We start from the raw sequence: 23,430 nt of genomic DNA, 5'->3' as shown, positions 1-23,430 counted from the left end.
GCACACATAGTCGACAGGTGATAGCCACATATACTAGCTCTCACATATGTTTCCCCCTCCATGTATCATTAACTAAATGTGCACCCCATTTGTTGGAACAAGAAGCCGAAAAGAGCTCGGTAGTGTTTGCTGGCCCACTTACAGACCCTTACTACGGGATAAGAAGGATTTAATGTATACTTCGCAGTACCTCGAAGCTAATTTAGAACATATACGGTACGATGATACATGCCCCTCAGACATAGATTCATACATACATGTTTTTACTATCCCACTAGGTCATACATTTCCCACCTACAACTCTCTCCCCGATCATCAAAGCTTCTGTAGATATTGTATAGATATTTTTCTGTTTAGTGATTAGATAGTGGCAGTTATTGGTGACTGCAAAAGGGTGGACTGTCAAAGTCGAAAAATATTGCAGTACACACATTACGTACAAACTACACACAGATGGCCTCCGTGCGCGTACTTGCTCTGCCGTGCGTGCGCATATTCGCAATTTGCGTATGGTCGCTCCCGCGGACCTGCGTATCAGCGCGTGGTATGAGTATTTACGGTAGAGTTTGTGAACGCATGGAAAAGCCATCAAAACACATTACATATTTAATCCAAATAGTGCACATTTTACACATTGCCTCCCTGCACCACAGTAGCAAGTTACAGCAGTTCAAATGGTTTCAGAACAAAGGGATTCACCTTTACAGGATAGGAGGGGACAGAACAAGGTTATAAGGTGGTGTTTGGTATCCAGCTGTAGGGTATTTTAAGGGTAATATTCCGGTGTTGGTTTGAGGAAGATCGCATGTTCCTGCGGATAGATATGTGCAGGAGCAGAATATAGATATAAACTGTATTTACTGTACATTATGTATGCGGCGGGAATCCAGAGGAGACCACCCACAAGAGCAGTTGGAACAGACATCGCCTACCTATTCAAACCGACCTATGACCTCTCCTGTACTGTAAATGTGCATCCCTGTGTCCAATGGACAAAGAGATTACAGAATCCATTGTGTTAAGTTTTGAAAGAATTGTATAAAGAGAGCCTGCTGCAGGCCTGGTCTGACACAAGACTCACAAAGTTATCTATCAGATGACTGAGGACCAGATCTGGGTAGCACGGCGAATCCACTCACGTATGTACCATTGATTGTAGCCATTATTCTATTGTATCGTTTGTATTATAACCCCCTTTCAGCAATAATACGCTGTGGTGTCGGAACCCAGTGGTTTAACTACAGACTGGTGTCGTGTCTTCCTTTCCCTGCTAAGGTTTAAAGTGTATTAGTATCGCATTGCATTGCTGTATAAGGTTTAAAGTGTATTCATTGGGTGTGTACGCGCTGTGTGTACTTTGTACCGTCAGCGCGGCGTTTGTACGCAAAATCCGTACACGGTACGGGACTCTGTACGCTAAGAGCGTAAAAGGTGCGTAGAGTGTGTATTAAGTTTAGCGGCCGCAGCGGCTCCATGGTAAAGTGTATTTAAAGTGTGCATAAGGTATAGCTTTTCATTCCTGTTGATAAGAGAGAGAGAGAGAGGGCCGGAGAGGTACATAGAGTGAGAGAGAGAGCGAAGGACAGGTACATAGAGGGGGAGAGAGAGGGAAGGAGAGGTACATAGAGTGAGAGAGAGAGGGAGGGAAGGAAAGGTACATAGAGTGAGTGAGAGAGAGAGAGAGAGGAAAGGATGGGTACATAGAGGGGGAGAGAGAGAGAGAGAGGGAAGGACAGGTACATAGAGGGGGAGAGAGAGAGAAGGAGAGGTACATAGAGTGAGAGAGAGGGAAGAACAGGTACATAGTGGGGGAGAGAGAGGGAAGGAGAGGTACATAGAGTGAGAGAGAGAGGGAAGGAGAGGTACATAGAGAGAGAGATAGAGAGGGAAGGAGAGGTACATAGAGTGAGAGAGAGAGGGAAGGAGAGGTACATAGAGGGGGAGAGAGAGGGAAGGAGAGGTACATAGAGTGAGAGAGAGAGAGGGAAGGAGAGGTACATAGAGTGAGAGAGAGAGGGAAGGAGAGGTACATAGAGGGGGAGAGAGAGGGAAGGACAGGTACATAGAGTGAGAGAGAGAGGGGGAAGGACAGGTACATAGAGTGTGAGAGAGAGAGCGAGAGAGAGAGGGAAGGACAGGTACATAGAAGGGGAGAGAGAGGGAAGGAGAGGTACATAGAGTGTGAGAGAGAGAGAGAGAGAGAGAGGGAGAGAGAGAGGGAAGGACAGGTACATAGAGGGGGAAAGAGAGGGAAGGAGAGGTACACAGCGTGAGAGAGAGAGGGAAAGACAGGTACATAGAGTGAGAGAGAGAGAGAGAGAGAGGGAAAGACAGGTACATAGAGGGGGAGAGTGAGGGAAGGACAGGTACATAGAGGGGGAGAGAGAGGGAAGGAGAGGTACATAGAGTGAGAGAGAGAGGGAAAGACAGGTACATAGAGTGAGAGAGAGAGAGAGAGAGAGAGAGAGAGAGAGGGAAAGACAGGTACATAGAGGGGGAGAGTGAGGGAAGGACAGGTACATAGAGGGGGAGAGAGAGGGAAGGAGAGGTACATAGAGTGAGAGAGAGAGGGAAGGACAGGTACATAGAGGGGGAGAGTGAGGGAAGGAGAGGTGCATAGAGTGAGAGAGGGAAATGGCCGCCGCGCCATTTTTTCGACGTCCTATGCATGCGTGGTAGATCCTGGCACTGTGCCAGAGTCTCTAGTTTTCAGTGCGCTAGCAGCGGCGCGATGGCTACAGGAGAGGAGGGGGCCACACACGGTCAGCGATGGACTCCACATAGGTAAGTATAGGAGAAATGGGTGCAGTGTGTGCGGTGTTGGCCCCCCCCTGGACTCAGGGGCCCATGTGCACCACACACACTGCACCCATTATAGAAACCCCAATGTGCACAGCCCATCGCACCCCTGCAAAGCCCTTACCCCCTCCCCTGTAGGCGGCGATTACCTGGTTGCAGCAGTGGAAAAAGAAGCCTGCGTGTGACCAGGTCTGAATTACCCCAAGGTCCCTTCGTGCACAGATAATCAGTTTTGGATGACGGACAGTTCTAAACAACATTAGCAGTCGTCCATATTTCCCTTAATATCAGATCTGCATATAAACGTGTTTGTGCCCCAAGAGCTTTCATACCCTTCTTCTGATTGGTCCTTTTCAACAACCTCTTCTCAGATTTGCATGTAAGGTTCTGTAATCTTCACGATATACTATCTTGCTTTGAAAGGCAATAAATGACCGAGGACAGCTCTTAGACAGGTGTGCTCATTTTGAAATCAAGCGAAACACTTTAATTACATATACTGTATACACATGTGGACTCCAATTAAAATATGACTGAAGACAACGGCTTGCACCAGAGCTTGTTTATGTGCATATTAGCGAAAATTGTGGACAATTCTGTAATTCATGAATATTTGTTAATTGTAATTAAGGAAGAAATGTCTTAATTCCCAAATAAACAAGAGGATAGATACATTTAATCACCCATATAACATGCCTACTGCCTACGTTTGAAAAGTAATTTCAGAGAGATTTTGAAAACACCACCTATGAGCTACAGTATAGGGATCATTGTTCATTAAAACTAGATATGTGCGCTGCGCCATTTTTGCTGGTTTTGATGCTAATTCGTCGTTGGCTTTTGGTTTCAGTCTCGATTTTGGATTCTGGTTGTGACTGGTTTTGGTTTTGTATTTTTTCCCAAAATGATCAAAAAAAGCTAAAATCACATGATTTGAGCCTTTCAGTTCCTAAAGCAGCGGTGGCCAACCTGTGACTCTCGAGCCAGATGCTGTTCTTCCTTCACCCTGATGCGGCTCCTGTCTACTGACAGTATGCACCCAGACCTCCCTCCCATCTTGCAGGGCTGCCTGGAGCGGAGACAGAAGCGCTAACGTTGGCATTTCATCACAGCCACGCTCCCTGCCCTGTCTGACCTCCAGCAAGTGCTGCGAAGTAGTGGCGTTGTCTGGCCTCGCTGCCCACCGGCTCACAGTTATACAGTTGAGGGGTGAGGGCAGCTAAAAGTGGAGAGAGAGGGGAGGATGCTGAGATCCACAGGCAGAGAGGCACAGAGTAAAGAGGGGCAGGCTGAGAGGCACAGAGTGGAGGGGGGGCAGGCTGAGTGGAACAGAGTGAAGGGGGGCAGCTGAGAGGCTCAGAGTGAAGGGTGGAAGGCTGAAAGGCACAGAGTGAAGGGGGAGGCTGGTTTGTTTCAGTATATTTTATGTGGATCTGGATTGTTTCAGTGTTTCTCACCCCCAATGTGACTAAAAACAGGGGTGTGACACATGGTCATGCTTCTACAATTGTCATACTGAAGGCGGGTGCACAAAAATGGGGCGTGTCCTTGTGCCAGATAGGCTCTTTGTTATAGGCTCTTTGACTTTACTACAGATATTTTGCATCTGACTGGTTGGCGACACCTGTCCTAAAGTATTATTAACCTCAATAAGATTAATTTCCACTCATTTCCAGTCAGTTTTGACCACCTCGCAGCTCACAATATTGTTTTCATCCGCATTAGAAAGAAGGCTGCAGCGAGCTGGCCGGCTACTAAGCAACAGAGCAGCTGCACAAACACACGGCAGTTTATAACACATCTATAAAACATTACCACACAGCAGTGGCAGAATCGAAAAGTGGTGCAAGATGGAATTGTGCTTGGGTCCTCTCACCCACCCTTATGTTGGATATTTAAAAGGACATGCACATTTTAACAAACCAAGCACTTCAGCGACAGGGACTGCAATTTTAATGGCTGAAGTGTTTGATTTCTTAGGGCCCCCACAAAACAAGCTACCAATGGGTTTAAGGCAGCAATGCTAACAGCTCTGCAATGGCAAGATGGCATTGTCACTACCATCCTCATCAGTTTGTACATCATCCTCACACAATTTCAATACATCCCTGCTGGAATACACCATTACAGAAGTCTCTGTACTTTGGTGTAATTGCAGGTAAAGGTTTTCCTCATGGAGTTTGTAATTCATATTAGTAATATCATCTTTTCCACATTTTGAGGAAGTAGCCTCCTACGCCAAGGTTCTCGGTTGCACTGAAACCTCTTTCTGAGTACACACTGGAGAGTGGGCAGCTTAAGTAATGCAAAGCCAATTTGTACAAAGGCCTAAAGGCCTCCAAATTGCCTGACCATATCAGAGGGCGTTACGATAGAGGTGTCACTAATTTTAGGCTATTCTTTTAGACCCGGCCAGAAGAACTTGGACTGTGTTGTCAGAAGAGCACAGATTGCATCCCTCAATGGAGTCTCACCAGGAGGATACTTGCTTTGGACAATACAGAAATAGAAAAAGGACTCTGAGAAGGCCGGTATCAGGGTGTGGCCGAGAACATGTGTAATCCAGAGTAAAACTGAGGCCAAAATCCAGTGGCCCTAACACAGAAATTATTTGCTCTTCAGCATGGTAGCAAGGACTGTGTGAGATTCAGAGTACTAAGTGTGCGGCCAGTTCCCATTACTGACCATAAAACGTGGCACAGGGAGTGATTTGGATTAAGTCCATTTGTGCCAAGTAAACAATACATGCTTCCAAAAGTTTTTCAGAAAGCCATTAAGAAAACTCATATGAGAAGTAAAAATATATATACAGTGTTCTCAGCGCTGTGTCAGAAAAACATCCGGATGACCATATGAAGAACTGCAATGCCCAAATGGTAACTTTTGGAAAGAGACTTACATTCGGGTTCTCACCCGTAGACCCTAAGCAGTTTCTTTAACAGCCTGAGTGACAGAGGTGTGTGAGGTGAATGCAGGCAGACACGCCGGTAGGAAATACACTTACATTAGTTTTCAGTCCCGTATTCCCATAATGGTTTCTTTTAGATGGCTCCAGAAGACCTCCACACCATATCAATTCCCAAAAAATATTTTTAATATAATCACAAAGATAAGAGATGACAGGATCAGACCAATGTCCGGATACTCATGCGCCGTGTACAGGAAACCTCCGATATAGTCCGGCTGCAGACACGGACCACGATAGAACAGCAACAGAGGTCCCTGATGTTCCCTGGCTTCTCGAGTCCTCGTCCGTTCTGGTCTTTGGCGGTGATCGCAGCAAGAGCTGTAACGCATTTCAAGGGCTCTACCCTCTCCGTCAGACAGTGCTGCATGTCCATCCCCGCTTGATTTTTAAATCCACCGCCGGAGGTCACATGATTCCTATAGCCAATCGCTCTCATTCTCACAATTGAGCATAATGAATCACTTATCACAGTTTATCAACATCATAAAATTTATATTTAAAAACCAAACATCTGAATAAAGTCATCCCAGTGTTACATAAAATATTATGAACATATCCCGGTATTACACCATAAAAAAATCCATACTAAACACATAATGATACATAGTAACATAGTAACTAAGGTTGATAAAAGACAATTGTCCATCGAGTTCATCCTATTTGTGGTCTCCTATGCAGTCTTATTATAGGACTAGTTATTTTTATGTTAGGACTAGTTATAGTAACTATAATGCGTGCCTACGCACCATAATCCTGAATATCCTTATCCAATAGGAATTTATCTAACTCATTCTTAAAGGTGTTGACTGAGTCCGCAGTTACTACTCTCTCAGGCAGGGAATTCCAAACACGTATTGTCCTTACTGTGAAAAAACCTTTTCGCCTCAATGTGCGGAAACTCCTCTCCTCTAACCTAAGCGAGTGACCACGTGTCCTCTGTGCTGATCTTATAGAAAACAGGTCCCTCCCAAGCTCTGTGTATTGACCCCTTATATATTTGTAGATGTTGATCATGTCCCCTCTTAGTCTCCTCTTTTCAAACGTAAACATGCCTAGCCTTGCAAGCCTTTCCTCGTATTCCAGCATCTCCATGCCCTTGATTAGTTTGGTCGCCCGCCTCTGAAGCTTTTCTAGCTCCAGTATATCCTTTTTGTAATATAGTGCCCAAAATTGCACATATTACATAAAATCCATATATATATTTGCATCCATCTCAAGCACACAGGAAAGAGAGGGAGAGAAGAGGGACATGATTACCATTTGGTTTCAAAATCCCAGTTTACACCCTTAGGACGGAGTGAGGGTTCTCATATAAAAAATGGTTTGCATTTCCTTTCTAGCCAGCAGTGATTCTGTGTTCTTAGTTCTCCAACCAGATTTAACCATTTGTATCCCACAGAACCATTTTATATGACTGGGATCACATTCATGATGCTTTTTAAAATGAGCAGGAACGCTATTCGATTCCAAGCCTTTCTTCACATTGCGCACATCCTTCCAGTCCTCCCTATGTATTGCAAACCGCACCTACATTAAGAAAACTATTTCATGTGAAACGCGTCTGCCGTTTTGAAAGATGAGTGGAACGCGGGTAGTCACTTACTTTGACATGTTTGTGACTTGCTTTTAAGTGCGTACATTTCAGTCTAATACTGGGGCTCGATTCAGACCCGATCGCTGCTGTGCGTTTTCGCACAATGAGCGATTATCGATAGACTGCATATGCAACGCAATGCGCACATGCATCGCCAAACAACAGGCATCACCGAACAGCGACAGGCTGGTGCGAAAATTTCAAACGTACAGCCATTTGCAGGCTGAGTGACAGGAAGCGGGCGTTTGTGGGTGGTAACTGGCCATTTTCTGGGAGTGTCAGGAAAAACGTAGGCGTTCCCAAGCGTTTTCAGGGAGGGTGTGTCACGTCAGCTCCGGCCACGGTCAGCCTGTTCTCATCGCACTGTGGGAGTAAGTCCTGGGCTGCGCACACACTGCACACACTGGTAAAAACATGCAATTGTGAGTGAGGTGTGAACGGATTTGCAGCTGTCCGCTGACTGAGGGATATTTGTAGCACGGCGTACACATGCACGGGCAAATTTACACTCGCCTTGGGCGGTGACTATCTGATCGTAGGACAGGAAAATTAGCAGCCCAGCGATCGGGTATGAATTAGGCCCTGTAGCTGGTGAATGAAAATCTTTTGTTACACTACAACTCCCAGCATACTCTTCCTGGTAGATGTTGGCAAAGCACGTGCTAACACCTAACGCAGCAGATCAGCACTTGGTATAAAGCGGACGGATTTGTAAGATAAAGCTTGGAAATTTTATCTTTCTTTCCGGAAAGCTCTTACATGGTTATCTGACTTGCAATACAAAAGAAACCCTGCATACAGTAAAAAGTCTTCTCAGAAATACTTTATTCTGCGCAGCGTCTCCTCTGATAAGCGAGCCCCTTTATCCCGATGAAGATATTCTGACTTTCTCTCCCTTTTTTTTTTTACTGGCAATAAACCTCTTTTACCTTTGCTGGTTCTCTCAAAATACTGAAAATGAAGCACAGATTAAAGACGCCTGTGAACAGAGGTGCATGAAAGGAAGGGCCTGAACCCGCCATCAATTCCTCATTATCCTCTGTTCCTTGGTAACAAAATTAGATCATAAGCTCTTTAGGGCAGGCATAGAGGTGGCTGAGAAGATGTCTCTCCCGCACGCTCTGCATATGCTGTCAGCACATGATAAGGAAATGATAAGCAAGATTCAGCAATTACATTTCAGGCTACTCTGTTGCAGAGCCCCGACGTGTGCGTAGCGCTCCGCAGCGCCAGCTAGAGGTCATGGCTAAACCAATTATTGTCACTCATCTTGTCTGCTGGATCATGACCCGGAGCCAAGTGCTGAGGTGCCAGGAGAGGTCTATTATATTATATATTCCTTTGATTCTGGAATAAAGATATGACAAAAACTCTCAGGCGACCACCCGTTCTTGCTGAGTGGGATTAATGGCTGAGGAGGTCGTCACCTGCACGAGGAGCTTCCTATTTCTGACGTTCAGAAAGGAGTAAAACACCTGCAAATAGATTGTTTCGCCCTAGTTTAGGACCATTAGTGCAGGGTCATGGGTTCATTTCAGCGTTCAGGTAAGTAGTGCGCACACATTCTCGACGCCAAATTCAGGCAGATCTGCTGCACCCAGCGAGGGTTGGGTGTAGGGTGCAGTGATAAGGGTGATAGCTGCATGCATTTGAAAATAATGGGGCGGGGTCATAATAACCAGGAGGCGGAGCCCATTAGCATTTCCGTTGCAATTTATTTGCTTTCCGTATGCAGCTGCATTCGGACCAACAGGCGTCTCGGAATCAGGCCGCCATAATCCCTCTAGGGTCTCTGTTCATTTTTGGAGTTGGGAATATAGCATACGGGAGCAATTAACTGTGCACATGGACAAACCGCGCTGCAATGCAAGGGGAGCAAATACATGTATTCTTATTATTGCATGCAGGGTAAATACTGGCTGCCTTTGCATGTTGCCCACACAGTTATAAATGCAAAGCAAATTAGATTCAAATTTAGTTGGTTTAGATCTTTTAAATAAAGAGTACAAAAACAATAGATGGCGGCTGTGCATGTGACCCTGGGGAGGGGTCGGGCACCGTCAGTACAAAGGTGGCCGACGCTGGAGAAAGAATCCAGGGACGATGAGTCGAAGCACCGTCGCGTGTGCAGTAAGTTTACAGGTAGGGAGACAGGCCAGGGAAACGCAACCAATCAGGCGAATCAGGAGCGGCATTAGCTCCACGCTAAGTGGCAGCTTACTACATAAACCCCTTTATCTCTTCCAAGCTTTGATAACTATCCTCCCTAAATCTCTCTGCACATGTTACATCTGCCCCTTGCAGCACAGCATGGTGTTACCCAGGTCTCTCTGCACATGTTACATCTGCCCCCTGCAGCGCAACATGGTGTTACCCAGGTCTCTCTGCACATGTTACATCTGCCCCTTGCAGCGCAGCATGGTGTTACCCAGTTCTCTCCGCACATGTTACATCTGCCCCACCTGAAGTGCAGCATGGTGTTACACAGGTCTCTCTGCACATGTTACATCTGCCCCACCTGCAGTGCAGCATGGTGTTACCCAGGTCTCTCCGCACATGTTACATCTGCCCCACCTGAAGTGCAGCATGGTGTTACACAGGTCTCTCTGCACATGTTACATCTGCCCCACCTGCAGTGCAGCATGGTGTTACCCAGGTCTCTCTGCACATGTTACATCTGCCCCACCTGCAGTGCAGCATGGTGTTACCCAGGTCTCTCTGCACATGTTACATCTGCCCCACCTGCAGTGCAGCATGGTTTTGCCCATTAGAGGAAGATTTTGATTTTGCAACCAACCTTGAATTAGGCCCTATATAGCATTAAAGAAATATTTGTATTTGTTATATGATGCAGCAAAGCTTTGGCTCCTGCACACGCCCATCAGGCCCACCGGACAGGCTGATGCTACAGTACCACAATAGCAAGCACGGTTGTCAGCCTGCATGCGGTTGGGGACTGCGGTTTTGGTTCCGCTCATTATTTGGGACACAGAAAGGGACAGCTACTTGTTCACATTCTGCAGCAGACACATTATACCACTGGCAGCTGGTAGTAAACTGCAATTGTGGGAATTTTCCTTAAGCAACTTTCATTTTTATTCTGCCCGAGGCCAAAGCTGCTGCATGTGCGTTGTGTTTCCACAGAGCCTAGGGCCCCATCTTACTGCCGCGCGGCCTAGACTTTGTTTCCTAAATCCCTCTGCTTCCTCGCTGCCTTGCCTGACATGCAGATGATCCTATAGAGGCTAAGCAAGACACTCGCAATATTGAGCCTGGCAGTAAATTAGTATCACTGCAGGAAACATCTGAACGACTTTATCTACATGAACAAGGTCAATATGTTTCATGAAATACAAGATATCACAGAAGATGCGGATTCGCGGCTCTTTAAATCCGATAAGCAACAACGCGATCGTCACAATATAAAGTGTTGTTCTTTATTTTTACTCGTGAAAGCTATGATAGGAGGACACGAGAATGGCCCTCATGCATTCAGCGCATAAAAGCCATTTGTTATGCCGACAAAGGGTCACTAATACGGAAATAAATCCTCCGCCGAGCCGAGCTTATATGATGCGGTAAATAAGCGACGGCAGATGAAAGAGCAGCCACATTAACTACATTGTTTCACAAAGGATTATCAATCTTTCTCTCAATGATCCATCCGTGATCCTTCAGAGAAAGCGGAAACTGGCGCCCTGCTGCCAAACCATTGTCTTTATTACATGTGACACTTCTAAGCGTTTGGATTTGCAGTACAGTTGTGTCATTATACGCTGCGGCTTCAGTCGTGCCAAATGGCCCCTCTCGGCGCACCAGATACTGAGCGATTTGGCTGCGCCGATTGTCTTTCTTGTTCAAAATATGCATCTAATTCGCCCAAATAAATAAAATGGAAGTCACAAAATTCCACGGATCAATTTCTTGTGGAACATTTGTACATCTGTGTGCGACTGAGTCTGAATCTGTGTAAGAACTAAGAAGTGCTAAGATGCAGCGACTGTGGCTTTTACGCACGCCAATTTCCATTGTGCTGCACCTGTGACGTTGTACATGTGTAAAGCGAATTCCTGTGAGGTCAAAGTCGTAGCCCAGCGCCTGTAGTGCGCTCTGACTGGTGTGAAACAGACGCTACTCTACACTTCTCGCAATTTTTGGCGTATTGATGCTAGCTGCTAGGTGTATATGGACGCGTCGGTATATGGAGACGTAACCTGAATAACTGCAAGAAGAAGGCAAAAAGAAATTCACTATTTCACCTCTTCGCTACACATTTAAAATGAAGCCCATGGTCCCTTTACTTGTCAACTTCATGATAGATTTAAGAAATTATTTGCTATGCAGAGCCCGATTAAGGTCAGCTAACTTCTGGAGGCCCCTGCCACTAAAATTTCCTGTGCTCAGGTGGAGTCACGTCGGAGAAACCCACAGTTGGGGTTGGCTGGAGGGTGACGGAGGATCTGAAGGGCTCAGTCACCCGCTCTGCTCTCCATGTGTAAGGCCTGGTTGTGAGTCAGACACATTCGCGGATGTTATTGCATATGGCTGTGGCAGCCTACTTACATCATATGCAAATGTGAGAATCTGCCCGCACATGCGCAGTATGGAGATAATTGGGAGAATCCAGACCTTAAACAGAGCACGTTTCCATTCTGTCCACATAAACTAGAAGGGTGCACGCCTCCGTTGTCCGGACCCCTGAATGGCGCGTTGACATCTACAAAATGCTGCGTCGACACCCCATTGCCCCTCCCAACCAATCGCAGTTTAAGTCCTCATGCATGTGTGGAGCATCGTGCGCACATGTGCAGAAGTGCTGAAATCGCCAAATAGTGATTTCAGCACTTCTGCGTTCAGTGCTGAATCAGGCCCTGTGTCTGTGAATTGTTCAGTACATATGAAGTCAATATTGTCAGCTTTGAAACTGTGACTCTGTGCCTAGGCCTCTAACGCTGGGCGGAGTCACAGATCTGCCCTACTATATAGACTCTGCAGCAGCTGAGCCCTCACCCCCCCCCCCCCCCCATCGGTCATACCTGGCGGCGTCAGATGCTGGTCAGCGCTGTCGGGTGACGTACAGATTCAGAGAGGCCTACTCGCTCCTGGCTGGGCCGCACCGTGCATAGACCGTAGCGGGGTGCCAAGCTGTGGCTGAGTGACGTGATGGGGGACCCCAAGGGGCCGCTGTCTGTCACCGGCCGGAGGATGCACCTACGGAGAGCAGCAGCGCCCCGGACAGCCAATACCAGCGCGCCTGCACGACCACCACCCCGTCCGCCAGGCAGCAGCATGGCATAGGACAGCGGGGAGGAGAGACTACCAATGGCGGCAGCACAGGCCTGGTCACCAATCACTCACTCTGCCGGAGGTAAAAAAGTGGCTCCCTGTGTAACCCCTGACTAACTGGAGAGATTAGAATACATCCACATCATCTCCCCCCCCTCCCCAATTGTCCTTAAATACGGGGCTTATAACTCCCACACCCGAGGCACACATGCACCCGCCCCTTCCACACCGATGCACCCGCAGCGCCCCCGGACCACCACCCTCATCCACTGCTCCCACCCCTCCTCCACCCGCGACGCCTCCGGACACCCTGCCCCCCCACCACCACCCACCCCGCCCCCACCCGTGGCACCCACGCACCCACCCCTCCCCCACCTGCAGCACCCACGGACCCCCTCCCTCATCCGCTGCACCCACCCCTCCCCCACCCTCGAGGCCTCCTGACCCCCTGTCCCCCCCACCCAACCCGCACACCAGCACCCGCCCCTCCACCACCTGCAGCACTCTGTACCCCTCCCCCATCTGCCGCACCCCTGCCCCTCCCCCACCTGCAGCACCTCCAGACCCCTAAACCACCCGCGGGACCCCCAACCCTTTTCCACCTGCAGTGCTTCCGAAACCCCTCCCCCATCTGCGTCAGACCCGCACGTGCCCCTCCCACACCGCCTCCGGACTCCCTCCCCCATCCACGACCCCCACTCCCTCACCCCATTCACCATCGGACGCCCTTTTGTTGTGAAATATTTAACCACTATCAGAAATAGGAATGCAGGTAATACACAGCCGTTTCTTGCACCGGCGAGGTGTGCATGTGCACGGGGCGCCCGCTGTGGCTCTAGGTCGCTCTGTTTGTGCTCACCCTCCTCCCTGTCATTACTATTCCACTCAGGGGACGGAGTTTCATGCAATGATGCGTTTGCGTCGTGACGTCACAACACAAACGCATCATTCCACAAAACTCCGCCCCCGAGCAGAGTACTGATGACAGGGAAGAGGGGGAGCCACCCGGGACACGCAGGGAGAGGCGACCCGGCCCAAACAAAGAGCCGGAAGCGGGATGGAAGAGGACCTCTAGCTGGCGGATGCCGCTGCAGTACAAACGTAAGTATAACTTTTTCTCTATCTCTCTTTGTAGAAGGAGACTGTGCCTCCCGTCATGTGTACAATGGAGACTGTGCCTCCCGTCATGTGTACAATGGAGACTGTGCCTCCCGTCATGTGTACAATGGAGACTGTGCTTCCCGTCATGTGTACAATGGAGACTGTGCCTCCCGTCATGTGTACAATGGAGACTGTGCCTCCCGTCATGTGTACAATGGAGACTGTGCTTCCCGTCATGTGTACAATGGAGACTGTGCCTCCCGTCATGTGTACAATGGAGACTGTGCCTCCCGTCATGTGTACAATGGAGACTGTGCCTCCCGTCATGTGTACAATGGAGACTGTGCTTCCCGTCATGTGTACAATGGAGACTGTGCCTCCCGTCATGTGTACAATGGAGACTGTGCCTCCCGTCATGTGTACAATGGAGACTGTGCTTCCCGTCATGTGTACAATGGAGACTGTGCCTCCCGTCATGTGTACAATGGAGACTGTGCCTCCCGTCATGTGTACAATGGAGACTGTGCCTCCCGTCATGTGTACAATGGAGACTGTGCCTCCCGTCATGTGTACAATGGAGACTGTGCCTCCCGTCATGTGTACAATGGAGACTGTGCCTCCCGTCATGTGTACAATGGAGACTGTGCCTCCCGTCATGTGTACAATGGAGACTGTGCCTCCCGTAATGTGTAAAATGGGGACTCTTGCCTGCCGTAATGTGTACAATGGAGACTGTGCCTGCCGTAATGTGTACAATGGGGACTCTGGCTGCCGTAATGTGTAAAATTGGGACACTTGCCTGCCGTGATGTGTAAAATGGGGACACTTGCCTGCCGTAATGTGTAAAATGGGGACTGTGCCTGCCGTCATGTGTAAAATGGGGACTCTTGCCTGCCGTAATGTGTACAATGGGGACACTTGCCTCCCGTAATGTGTACAATAGGGACTCTTGCCTGCCGTAATGTGTACAATGGGGACACTTGCCTCCCGTAATGTGTACAATGGGGACACTTGCCTCCCGTAATGTGTACAATGGGGACACTTGCCTACCGTAATGTGTACAATGGGGACTCTTGTCTGCTGTGATGTGTAAAATGGGGACACTTGCCTGCCGTAATGTGTACAATGAGGACACTTGCCTGCCGTGATGTGTAAAATGGGGACTCTTGCCTGCCGTAATGTATACAATGGGGACTCTTGTCTACTGTGATGTGTAAAATGGGGACACTTGCCTGCCGTAATGTGTACAATGGGGACACTTGCCTGCCGTAATGTGTAAAATGGGGACACTTGCCTGCCGTAATGTGTACAATGGGGACTCTTGTCTGCTGCGATGTGTAAAATGGGGACACTTGCCTGCCGTAATGTGTAAAATGGGGACTGTGCCTGCCGTCATGTGTAAAATGGGGACTCTTGCCTGCCGTAATGTGTACAATGGGGACACTTGCCTCCCGTAATGTGTACAATAGGGACTCTTGCCTGCCGTAATGTGTACAATGGGGACACTTGCCTCCCGTAATGTGTACAATGGGGACACTTGCCTCCCGTAATGTGTACAATGGGGACACTTGCCTACCGTAATGTGTACAATGGGGACTCTTGTCTGCTGTGATGTGTAAAATGGGGACACTTGCCTGCCGTAATGTGTACAATGAGGACACTTGCCTGCCGTGATGTGTAAAATGGGGACTCTTGCCTGCCGTAATGTATACAATGGGGACTCTTGTCTACTGTGATGTGTAAAATGGGGACACTTGCCTGCCGTAATGTGTACAATGGGGACACTTGCCTGCCGTAATGTGTAAAATGGGGACACTTGCCTGCCGTAATGTGTACAATGGGGACTCTTGTCTGCTGCGATGTGTAAAATGGGGACACTTGCCTGCCGTAATGTGTACAATGGGGACACTTGCCTGCCGTAATGTGTAAAATGGGGACTATTGCCTGCCGTAATGTGTAAAATGGGGACACTTGCCTGCCGTAATGTATACAATGGGGACACTTGCCTGCCGTAATGTGTAAAATGGGGACTCTTGCCTGCCGTAATGTGTACAATGGGGACACTTGCCTCCCGTAATGTGTACAATGGGGACTCTTCCCTGTCGTAATGTGTAAAATGGGGACTCTTACCTGCCGTAATGTATACAATGGGGACACTTGCCTGCCGTAATGTGTAAAATGGGGACTCTTGCCTGCCGTAATGTGTACAATGGGGACACTTGCCTGCCGTAATGTGTAAAATGGGGACTCTTGCCTGCCGTAATGTGTACAATGGGGACACTTGCCTCCCGTAATGTGTACAATGGGGACTCTTGTCTGCTGTGATGTGTAAAATGGGGACACTTGCCTCCCGTAATGTGTAAAATGGGGACTCTTGCCTGCCGTAATGTGTAAAATGGGGACACTTGCCTGCCGTAATGTATACAATGGGGACACTTGAATGCCGTAATGTGTACAATGGGGACTCTTGCCTGCCGTAATGTGTAAAATGGGGACACTTGCCTGCCGTAATGTATACAATGGGGACACTTGAATGCCGTAATGTGTACAATGGGGACACTTGCCTGCCGTAATGTGTACAATGGGGACACTTGCCTGCCGTAATGTGTACAATGGGGACACTTGCCTGCCGTAATGTGTACAATGGGGACACTTGCCTGCCGTAATGTGTACAATGGGGACACTTGCCTCCCGTAATGTGTACAATGGGGACTCTTGCCTGCCGTAATGTGTACAATGGGGACTCTTGCCTACCGTAATGTGTACAATGGGGACTCTGGCTGCCGTAATGTGTAAAATGGGGACACTTGCCTGCCGTGATGTGTAAAATGGGGACACTTGCCTGCCGTAATGTGTAAAATGGGGACTGTGCCTGCCGTCATGTGTAAAATGGGGACTCTTGCCTGCCGTAATGTGTAAAATGGGGACTGTGCCTGCCGTAATGTGTACAATGGGGACACTTGCCTGCCGTAATGTGTACAATGGGGACACTTGCCTCCCGTCATGTGTACAATGGGGACACTTGCCTGCCGTAATGTGTACAATGGGGACTCTTGTCTGCTGTGATGTGTAAAATGGGGACACTTGTCTGCCGTAATGTGTACAATGGGGACACTTGCCTGCCGTAATGTGTAAAATGGGGACTCTTGACTGCCGTAATGTGTAAAATGGGGACACTTGCCTGCCGTGATGTGTAAAATGGGGACACTTGCCTGCCGTAATGTGTACAATGAAGACACTTGCCTGCCGTAATGTGTAAAATGGGGACTGTGCCTGCCGTCATGTGTAAAATGGGGACTCTTGCCTGCCATAATGTGTAAAATGGGGACTGTGCCTGCCGTAATGTGTACAATGGGGACACTTGCCTCCCGTAATGTGTACAATGGGGACACTTGCTTCCCGTAATGTGTACAATGGGGACACTTGCCTGCCGTAATGTGTAAAATTTGGACACTTGCCTGCCGTGATGTGTAAAATGGGGACACTTGCCTGCCGTAATGTGTACAATGAGGACACTTGCCTGCCGTAATGTGTACAATGGGGACACTTGCCTGCCGTAATGTGTAAAATGGGGACACTTGCCTGCCGTAATGTGTAAAATGGGGACTCTTGCCTGCAGTAATGTGTAAAATGGGGACACTTGCCTGCCTGATGTGTACAATGGGGACACTTGCCTGCTGTGATGTGTAAAATGGGGACTCTTGCCTGCAGTAATGTGTAAAATGGGGACACTTGCCTGCCTGATGTGTACAATGGGGACACTTGCCTGCCGTGATGTGTAAAATGGGGATACTTGCCTGCCGTAATGTGTACAATGGGAACACTTGCCTGCCATGATGTGTAAAATGGGGACACTTGCCTGCCGTGATGTGTAAAATGGGGACACTTGCCTGCAGTAATGTGTAAAATGGGGACACTTGCCTGCCGTAATGTGTAAAATGGGGACACGTGCCTGCCGTAATGTGTAAAATGGGGACACGTGCCTGCCGTAATGTGTACAATGGGGACTCTTGCCTGCCATAATGTGTAAAATGGGGACTCTTGCCTGCCGTAATGTGTACATTGGGGACTCTTGTCTGCCGTGATGTGTAAAATGGGGACTCTGGCTGCCGTAATGTGTAAAATGGGGACTTTTGCCTCCCGTACTGTGTACAATGGGGACTCTTGTCTGCCGTGATGTGTAAAATGGGGACTCTGGCAGCCGTAATGTGTAAAATGGGGACACTTGTCTGCCGTAATGTGTAAAATGGGGACACTTGCCTGCCGTAATGTGTAAAAAGGGGACTCTTGCCTGCCGTAATGTGTAAAATGAGGACACATGTCTTCCGTAATGTGTAAAATGGGGACTCTTGCCTGCCGTAATGTGTAAAATGGGGACTCTTGCCTGCCGTAATGTGTAAAATGGGGACACTTGTCTGCCGTAATGTGTAAAATGGGGACACTTGCCTGCCGTAATGTGTAAAATGGGGACTCTTGCCTGCTGTAATGTGTAAAATGAGGACTCGTGCCTGCCAGAATGTGTAAAATGGGGACTCTTGCCTGCTGTAATGTATAAAATGGGGATTCTTGCCTGCCACAATGTGTAAAATAGGGACTCTTGCCTGCCGTAATGTGTAAAATGGGGACTCTTGCCTGCCGTAATGTGTAAAATGGGGACACTTGCCTGCCGGAATGCGTAAAATGGGGGCACATGCCTGCCGCAATGTGCAAATGGGGACACTTGCCTGCTGTAATGTGTAAAATTAGGATTTAATGTACCAAGGGCATTGTGGTGTGTGGCATAATATGGTGCAGGGGTCATTACTGTGTGGGCTTATTATGGTGGAATTATTATTTTTTTCCTGCGGAGCCCGAGATCTGTTGGTGCAGGGGCACAAACTGGGGGGTAAGGTCGTCTTTTCACACGAGCCCACACCCATTTTAACAAGGTCACGCCCATTGTAACAAAGGCCACGCCCCCTTGTCGGCCGCACACAAAATATTTGTTTCTATATCTGGGGGGGGGGGGGGAGGCGGCACTTTTTTTTATGTCAATGAGGGGGAAGCATTTTTAAGTCTCCCACTGGGAGCCAAATTGCTTACAAACAGCCCTCAGGTAATACTCCATATAATACAAATATTGAACCCCAGAAAGGAGTGCAGGGTTAAGGGGGCGTAGCCCCTTGCGACGGTGTGGAAAGCACCAGTGGTAATGTCCTGTGCATCAGCCATCAGTCATTCCAGTGACGAGGCAGTCACAGTGGTATACTCTGCTGCCATATGTCCACTACTGCCGTATAATAATAAATTATAATAACAAGTCCCTTACAGTGTTGCTGTGTTGTGCTGCATCAGGCCAGTGGTAGTGTCCTGTGCATCAGCCATCAGTCATTCCTGTGCCACATATTGTGTTATATAACTCCAGAAAAATAATGGAGAACAAAAATTTGGAGGATAAAATAGGGAAAGATCAAGAACCACTTCCTCCTAGTGCTGAAGCTGCTGCCACTAGTCATGACATAGACGATAAAATGCCATTGTCGTCTGCCAAGGCCGATGCCCAATATGATAGTAGAGGGCATGTAAAATCCAAAAAGCCAAAGTTCAGTAAAAAAGACCCCCAAAAAAGAAATTTAAATCGTCTGAGGAGAAGCGTAAACTTGCCAATATGGCATTTACGACACGGAGTGGCAAGGAACGGCTAAGGCCCTGGCCATGACTAGTGGTTCAGTTTCACATGATGATGAAAGCCCTCAACCTCCATTTTGCCATTTAATTCCAGTGATTTGGACGTATAATTCCAGCGATTTTGCAGTACAATTCCAGCGATTTTGCAGTATAATTCCAGTGATTTTGACATTTAATTCCAGTGATTTGGACGTATAATTCCAGTGATTTGGACGTATAATTCCAGTGATGTGGACGTATAATTCCAGTTGGCTTAGTCATACAGCTACCTCATTGCACCTCTTCAACATCTTTGCATGAGGTGCTGTTTGGGGCCTAGTTTTTGAAAAGTGCCATCCTGTGTGACACTGCCATATGAGTCCAGGGGTACTGCTGTATTAGTCCTGGGGTACTGCCCTATAAGTCCACCAATTGCAGATTTTTTTTTAAAAGTGACTGGAGCGTGCTGGAGATGCTGTCAGTGAACAGAACAATTGCGTCCCACTCTCGACATTCAGCCACTGTGTGAGACTACTAGATGGGCCAGGTGGTTGTGTCGCTTAGCTTAGGCCTACAGCAACCTCGGTGCACCTTTTTTTCTTATTTGCATGAGGTGCTGTTTGGGGCCTAGTTTTTGAAAAGTTCCATCCTGTCTGACACTGCAATGCCACTCCTAGATGGGCCAGGTGTTTGTGCCGCCCACTTGTGTTGCTTATCTTAGGCATACAGCCCCCTCGGTGCAACCTTTTGGCCTAAAAACAATATTGTGAGGTGTTCAGAATAGACTGGAAATGAGTGGAAATGATTGTTATTGAGGTTAATAATACCGTAGGATCAAAATTACCCCCAAATTCTGTGATTTTAGCTGTTTTTATGTTTTTCCCCAAAAAATCATCCAGATCCAAAACCAAAACACGAAAGGGTGGTTTTGGCAAAACCAATCCAGATCCAAAACATGCGCATGGAACCAGAACTAAAACCAAAACACAAAACACGAAAAGTGCCCGCCGCACATCTCTATTACACACACCGCATCCAGGCCGAGCGACAGATCTCCATCAGATAAAAGGCAAACTGTACAAACATGGAGGGAGCGCCGTTAACCCCTGATTTTTTACGTTCACAAACCGGGTCACCACCATGGAGCCCAAATCCTTCCTGTCATTATGGGCTGTCCTTCCCAATGACACCCGTCTGTCTCTCTGAAGCCATTACGCTGAAGGAGCAGATGCTTTTTACCTGTAATGAAAAGAGAACTAAATTATTAGTGAATTCATCTTTAATCAACATTTTTAGCACTTTGAAGACGGAATAATGACTTTCTACTTATCAAAGAATTATAGACTTTACTTGACTAACAGTGTTAGCAATCTATTGAGAGAATGCGGAAGCAGGCTTAATGATTTCATCCCGTCATTCATTCCTTACTAGACGAGCGTGTCAGGGGCGACCTCTGAGGGTGAGCGTTCTGATCTCGGTGAGGTATCTGGGTCAGAAATGTTACTGAATAGAGATGAAAAATGAGAACTCCCTGCAAAAAAAGTTGGCTTCATTGTCGCGTCCATCTGTGGCTCCCGTTTATAATTGAGCCTCCCGCTGCCCCGCAAATCTTCCGCTCCTCCCGGTTTTTCACAACTCCTCTGTGTAAATGCAGCATGCTCCAGTCTGGAAATGCTGGAGGGAGGGGACTGCAACGGTGATGTCACACCGCGTGTCGTCGTGTTATTTAAATACTGTCCATCGCGGGGTTGTGCGTAGTGGTGGCGGTCCAGAATTATGCACGGAGGAGGCGGCAGTGTCAGCTGTGGCAGCCTCTTTACCCCCCCCCCATGCTATCCTGTTTCAAATGTAAGGAAATCACATAAAGCAGCCTGCGGCTTTAAGGAATGGCGGCTGGGCAGGGCGTTGCAGGGGATAGAGAACAGACTGGGTAGGGTGCAGAGTGTGATATATGTAACCCTCCTGCAATTAAGCTATGATATAACAGGCTCTCAGAGATACACATCAGTGATCTGCAGAAGCTTGTCTCTATCTATGCATTTATCTACAGTAGATGTGGTTTATGATATTATTGCTATTATAAGCTGTTTACTGTTGGAGAATAGAGCACTCAGTGATCTGTCTCCGTCCCAGCGCTAGAGGCAGCTTTCCTGCTCTAGTGTTTTCCTCCTAGTGTTAGCTCATGCGGGAGGAGGTGCCTGATGTTACTGTCCAGATGGGACCGCTCACTTCTTCCAAGTTCTTCCTGGGAGAACCTGACTACACGGACGTGCAGCTGATAGTCTCCTGCGTAGTGGGACCTTGTCTGTCCGCAGCCGCACCCTGCATATGTGTAGCCGCTGTGTGACCACTGTATCACCCTGTCGCCTTGATGTAAGTTCCTGCTGCTGTAGAACCTCTTATGTGTATAATGGACTGTTACCTTCTGTCCTCTGAATAAACCAATGATCTGGTTAAGTGCCGTTGTGTGAACTAACATCCCTATCCTGTGAAGAAAGCAAAGGACACAGTCTTTGGGACATTACAAATAAACGTCTTCTAAAGTCTAGAGATGTGTCCCATGAGACAGCACCAATCGCTGGAACAGTGGAATAAGAATCACAACAACAATATGTATCGCTGGATATACAGGCAGCACAAAGCGTGTCTGAACCTGAAAGTGTTAATGTGGACACACAATCAGGAAACAGGAATTCCATGAGGAGCAATAAAGATATTCCATCCAAAAGATACAGTGAGGAATATGCAAATATAGCTTACTGTAAACTCCAAAATATACAGGAAGCAAAATTAAGTAGCGACTGGAAAGAATGGAAGTCAGCAATAGATACAGAGCTATCAGCTCTGGATGATACCAGTACATGGACTGTAGTTGACAGGCCGCGTAACCATAAGACAATCAAACACAAGTGGGTCTTTTGTAAAAAGCTGAATGTGGACGGGACTATTGCTCATTATAAAGCCCACCTTGTTGCTAAAGGATACACACAAAAATCTGGGATCAACTATGGGGAGATCTTTTCTCCTGTTGCAAGGTACAGGACCTTGAGGTTAGTCGTTACCATTGCTACAATTCATGATTTATTGTTATACCAGTTAGACTTTTATTCTGCATTCCTAAATGGAGAGTTAATTGAGGAGATTTATATGGAACCACCTGAACATTATGACGAGAATATGTTCCAAGAGGGAAGAGTTTGCCTCTTAAAGAAATCTTTGTACAGCCTAAAGCAAAGTGGTCATTGTTGGTATGTAAACCTGGATGCTGTGCTGCTAGAGATGAACTTTGTTAGGTCAGAGACTGATCACTGCTTATATCACAAAACTATAGAGAAAAAACTGTTCATCATAGTTGTGTATGTAGATGATCTATTGCTAGCATGTCAAGAAGAGCTCATTACTGGTGTAAAACATCAGCTGAAACAAAGTTTCAAGCTAAAGGATCTAGGCCCTGTAAATCATTTGTTAGGCATGAGGACTGTACAAAACCCAAAAGATGGGACTGTCACAATTGATCAACAGACAAACATTGAGGCAATACTTAGCAATTATGGAATGTCTAATGCAAAACCAGTGAGCACTCCTATTGACAAAAGCATAAAAATGGTAAAGGCCATGTCACCAACCAGCCAGGAGGACATAGAGGAAATGAGAGAGGTTCCTTATCAAAATGCTGTTGGTAACTTGATGTATGCAAGTATTGGGACTCACCCTGACATTACACATGCAGTAAGCTGGGTAAGCCAGTTTGCAATCAATCCTGGGAGGCAATACTGGATTGCAGTCCAAAGGATCTTAATATACCTGAAAGGTACAAGTTCATTAAAGTTGGTATTTACAAAATCAGAAGATTCAACTTTTTATAAGTTTTCTGTGATGTCGATTGGGGATCATATGAGGATGACCGTCGTTCCTATACGGGATACTTGTTAGTTTTGGCAGGCGCAGCCGTCAGTTAGGCGAGCAGAAAACAACCCACTGTTCCCCTATTCACCACTGAGGCGGAGTACATGGCACTTACAGAAACTGCAAAAGA

Source organism: Pseudophryne corroboree, chromosome 9 (assembly GCF_028390025.1).
Source record: "Pseudophryne corroboree isolate aPseCor3 chromosome 9, aPseCor3.hap2, whole genome shotgun sequence".
Classification (NCBI taxonomy): Eukaryota; Metazoa; Chordata; class Amphibia; order Anura; family Myobatrachidae; genus Pseudophryne; species Pseudophryne corroboree.
The sequence above is the reverse complement of the archived record's forward strand: the minus strand, read 5'-3'. Positions refer to the sequence as shown.